This window comes from Echinops telfairi, unplaced genomic scaffold (assembly GCF_000313985.2).
Source record: "Echinops telfairi isolate 266 unplaced genomic scaffold, ASM31398v2 ScPeMD7_3;HRSCAF=10, whole genome shotgun sequence".
NCBI classification, from domain to species: Eukaryota; Metazoa; Chordata; class Mammalia; order Afrosoricida; family Tenrecidae; genus Echinops; species Echinops telfairi.
The window spans coordinates 458,466-463,828 of record NW_022103899.1 but is presented as its reverse complement, the minus strand read 5'-3'; the positions used below and the strand labels follow the sequence as shown (position 1 = coordinate 463,828).

The 5,363-nt window shown below is 43.8% G+C and overlaps 1 long non-coding RNA gene across 1 annotated transcript in view; it reads left to right on the top strand.

The window, feature by feature from the left end:
* The window catches only part of LOC123522235, a 16,754-nt gene extending 11,651 nt beyond the window's left edge, over positions 1–5,103 (top strand). The window contains exon 3 of the long non-coding RNA XR_006680517.1: positions 5,067–5,103. This is a non-coding gene — a long non-coding RNA (uncharacterized LOC123522235). The remainder of the gene's footprint in view (positions 1–5,066) is intronic.
* Positions 5,104–5,363: the final 260 nt, after the last annotated feature.

Below are 5,363 nucleotides of genomic sequence, written 5' to 3'. Positions count from 1 at the left end.
TTTTTTCTTGTATTATATATTTATCTGTATATGATTTAACAGTTCATTTCTTGTTATATATCTAATTATCTTTATAAATAAATATATCAAATTATCAGCAATTTGGTTTTATCTCTCTAGAGAACCCTGTCTAACACAGAGACCTTGGGTCACACCGGATATGTGACCTAGACTGGAGACTCGGCACATTCATAGATTTAGGTTGTGACTGTCCATTCCAGAAAGACCAACCATGTGACGTAGGATGGAGGTCATGGTTGCTTTCTGGAGGGATTGGAGACTGAGATCAGGCACCATGGGCAATCAGTCATGTCTAGGTAATAAACCAGAAAACCATATCAGTTGCTGTCAAGTTGATTCTGACACATGGTAACCCAGAAGTTCCGTAGCAGAGCTTACTGTGCTTTGTAGCATCTTCAATGGCTGCTGTCTTCCGAGGTGAGTCTGGGTGATTTGAACCATTAGAGCTATCAGGGAGTAGTTGCCCAGTGATTAACCACTTGCATGACCCACAATTTTTCCTAGATAATGAACTCCCAATAAGAATTCTGAACATGGAGGCTTACGTGCGCTTCCTTGGATGACTATATTCCATGAATATAATCATGCACCAGCACCAGGAAAATAGTGCATCCTGACTCCATATAGAGAGGACAGTGGAACTCCTGTGTCTGGCACTTTCCAGACCTCCAGCCTAGGCAGCTTCTCCACTGGTGGATTTTAATCAGGCTATAACTGTGAATGCCTTAGGAACCCTGTGGCATACCGTGTTACCGGTTGAGCTGCAAACCGAAAGGCCAGTACATCAAACTCACTAGCTGCTCCTTGGGAGAAAGAGAAGGCTTTCTATTCCTGTAAAGATTTACAGTCTCAGAAACCACAGGACAGTTTTACCCTGTCCTATAGGGGCGCCGTGGGTCAAAACAGATTGCATGGCAGTGAGTGTGGGTGGGTTAGCTCAGCTGTGACAGAAATACTTCTAGTGGGTGGCTTTAATGAACAGAGATCGGTTTTCTCACAGTTTAGGAGACTGCAAGTCTGAGTTCAGGGCTGAGCTGGCTCTCAGGCAGTGTTCTCTTTGTTGGTTATGTGGGGGACCCATTTTCTCTATCCCTGATACCCCGCAGATTCTGGGCAGTCTTCATATCTTCATATGGAACCCATTGCTCTCTTGTTCCTGTATCTATTGTGCTCTTGTTAACCCAAGTGATTAAGATTAGGAAACCCTACTCCCAAATGGAATGACTTCCACAATACAGAGGTTAGGATTCTTGTTAAGTATTCTAGGGGAGACTCAATTCAGTCATAACAGTGAGTATAAGAATGTTTCATGAATTCTATGTCTTTCTAAAAATTGTTGAACCTGGAGGTGATCTTAGAGGACCCTGAACTTAAAAGTGGCGTGAGAAGTCACAGTGGTCTTGGAAACCTCCCAAACTTGTAGTTGGTGTCAGAAGTAAGATCCACCTTGTATAGGACTGTGTCCTCCAACTTTCTCGCAAACTGCCACCAATTGCTACTATTAGTCCCTGGTGCTGTCACCCCTTCTTCTCTGTGGGTATCCAGGACTTTCATCCACGAGTAGAGTGTACTTGAGAACTCCCTTCTCCTTTTACCTCAGTCCCATAGTTCTGCTTAAGGACTTACCTTCAACCACTTCCAAAGATCTTCTGAGCCCCTTTTCTTAAAATATTGAGACAATCCACTCTGATATGTTTGAGGCTCCAGCAATGGATTATACAAGATTTAATCTAGATTTTTATTATTAAAACATTCTTTTAACGGCAAAAATTAAAAAATATACCCTATCTGACAAAAAATATCTTACCGATAAGACAAAAGTCTATTTTATGCCTCTTCTCGGACTCTGCAGTTAGCTCTCCCAGGACTCTCCCAGCGGTAGCCATTGTCATCCGTGGTGTGTACTTGTGCATCGCGGCCTCTCTTTCTGCTGTGCACATACACAAGAGGCCTTGAGAAAACATGGGAAGACGGTATTAAAAGATAACGGACGGTTTCCATGCACATGTTGAAGCTCCCCTTAGATATATTGTGTATGTGTGCATTCATCCAAATAATGCTATACTGTATTCTTATTCTACAATTAATCTTTGTCTAATAACTAATTCTTCAACAGCTTGTCTTGGTGATTTCTTCCTTTTAGCCCCAACAGACCTTTGCCATTCCTTTAAACTGTGCCCACTATTGACACTGTCTAACAATGTAGTTTCTAGCCTATGCATATGAATTTAAGTTTCTTTATTTAAAAGACAATTACAGTAATGACATGAACATTCTATATGTCGTTTGGTGCATGTGCAAGTATTCCTCTGGAGTAAATTCTGAGGGCCCGAGCATCTCTTATGCTGACAGACGCTGCTGAATTGCTCTTCTGAATTGTACTTGATCACATGCTGCTGGAAGGCCTGAAATTAATAACGTGAACATTGTTTTTTTTTAAAAAATCTCAGAAGCAGTGGTTTGCATAATCTTACTCTTAATAAGCCTTGGAGAAAGTGCCTCACACACTGGTTGAGGCAGAAAATAGAATAGCCATCCACGGCCTTATTTTTAGTCTGAGTAAAGGAACTCTGGAATGAGATCCAGTCAGGTAGAATTTACCTTGGGAAGACAGTAAGTCACTTGCACTGTAATCATAGCAGACAACAGAAGATTCCTGGGGGAAAAGTATTGTTAAAATATAATTCTTAGGAAAAGATGAAATCAAGGCTAGCATACAGATATAAAAACGAATGCATGTCGAATAGTTTCTTTTGCTCATATCATATGAGGGAGTCAGGAAACATCAGAATCAATGCACGAGTCTCATGTACTTGAGTCAATGCACCACAGATTTACATGAACCAGTGGCACTGGTTATGCGCTCAGTTGCTAACTAAAAGGTTGGCATTTTGAATCCACCCAGTGGCTTCGTGGAGAAGAGACTTGGCTTTCTGTTCCTGTAACGAGTATAGCCTAGAAAACCCTATGGGGACGTTCTCCACTGTCCTTTAGGGTCACTGAGGCTGGGTCCTCGAGAAGCAATGCTAGTGAAGCTCATTTATATATGTACGCACACAGAGAGATTTACATCAAGAAAGTGCCTCTCACACTGGTTGAGGCAGACAAGTTCCAAGTGTGCAAGTCAGATGTCCGACTAGAGGCGTCTCCAGACTTACATAGCTGCTGGGGTTAATGAACTCCGGATTGGCAGGTCAGACCACAGGCTGTAGAGGTGAATGGATACAAGGGCAGCAGGCTGATGATGACTCTCCGGGTTGGCAGGCAGTATGGCAGGCTGTTGGCTCAAGTCCAAAGAACCAGTAGGCTGCTGAGGAGCCAGAGTTAGGTCCAGACCCAGCGAGAAGCAAGGGAGTGTTGCCAAACATCCAGGGTATTGGAAGCAGGCCGTACCCTTGAGGGAACACACTTTTTTTCTTTTCTGTTTTATTGGCATATCATTGACATATCATACAATTCAATAGTTCAGTCATATTAAGAGGAGCTGCACAATGACCACCACAGTCAATTTTAGAAAACATCGTTCTTGTTCTTGTTATTAGCTCCCCATTGAGGTAACATTCTCTCTTGAGTGGATGCTCATAGCACAGTTGGCATCCTTAAGAGACTCAAATTAAGTTCCTTTTCAATGCTGAGTGGTTTTTTTGGGGGGGCGGTTTGCAGAAATATGAAGGGTCACTCTCAGGGATGTAGGGTAGATAGGGTATGATTTGCTAAGGAAATTCTCATGGGACAGCCCCTGGTCCCCTCCCAGAAGGAGCATGTGCATTGCCATAATAGACAACAATCCCTTGGTTGAACCTTCCTGGTGTTTTGCTCACCAATGTAGCTTTCCATTTGTGGATTTCTTCCCAGAAATCTCCCACCCCCGTGATCATTCTTTGTCCTGCAGGAAAATCTAACAAGATTGCGTTTTTGCCTTCTTCGGTATCTTCATCATCTTTCTCCGGCAGAGCAGTGGAGGGTCTGACAACTGACCTTGTGGTTAGCGGTTGGGGCTTATCAGACAGAGCCACCAAAGTTCCTTACGTGTTGGTTTTTTTGTCTAATAAAAGTTCATGTGATTTTGCAGCAATACTTTTTGACGTGCCCTTGACTAACCACGTCACTGAAGAAGAGGTAGGGAGGATAAATTACAGTGAGGGAAGAGTTAATGGGAGAACAAAGAGAAGCGGTTATTCCCCCACGTTCACAGCGGGATGTGGGAGAGAATTCGACAAGCTGTTGTGACAATTGTGGTGCTACATTTTTGGATGCTTTGCTTTTACTCTGGATATAGTAATGCAATCTCCCTCCTCCCCCATTTCGTTAAATTCTAGAAATGATAGCCAGTGTAAGTCTATTTATATACACTCAACTCACTGCCACGGTGTGGATTGGACTTAAAGCAACCCTGTAGGACAGGGTAGAACTGCCCCTGTGACTTTCTGATGCTGGACATCTTTCTGGGAGTAGACAGCCTTCGCTTGCTCTCCAGAAGCGGCTGGTGGTTTAGAACTGCTGACCTTGCAGTTAGCAGCCACTGTGCCACCTGGCTTCCCTGTGGATTTCTGAGGAGAGCCTCTTTGTTCTCCTGCAGAACAGCTGGTGGTTTCAGACTGCTGACCCCCGGGGAGCAGCCTAACATGTAACCCGCGGCACTACCGGGCTCCTCGCTCACCCCTCAGAAATTCATCTAGAGCACCATTCGCAACCTTGGGTCGTGACCCCGTTGGGGGTCGAAAGACCCTTTCACAGGGTCGCCCAAGTCCTAACAGTAGCAAAATGAAGTAGCAACGAAAATAATTTCATGGCTGGGGGTCACCAAAACACGAGGAACTGTGTGAAAGGGTCGAGGCTTCAGGAAGGTTGAGAATGAAACCAGTCTGGCGAGGGGTGATCAGTGAAGATGGTGGAAAGTATGGGACTCAACACTGTGGTCTCTAATCTCACTCTAATTCTTTTTCTTATTAGATGTGTTAGTTTCTCACGTATAGAAGATGTTGTTCAATTCTACACTTTTGCATTTTCACCAATGTACTTACTTTTTTTTTCTTTCTCAACAGGTAGAAAACAGACCAAAGTATTATGGAAGAGAGTAAGTACGGACTATCAGAAACCCTTTCATAGACTGGAAAATGTAAGCGAGACTGGGCAATGGATACTTTTTATGGCAGTGAATGAACAGAAGTTGCACTGAGCAGTGTGAAAGCAGGCAAGGACAGCTCTTATTCAAAGAAAGGGAGGGAGAACTTCATGAAGGGGGAAAGGATCGAGGGGTCAAAGGCACCTGTCACTGTAACGAGACCATCACCAGGGACAGAAACTTGAAGTCGTTGTGAGCTGCTCTCTTGCAGAAGCAC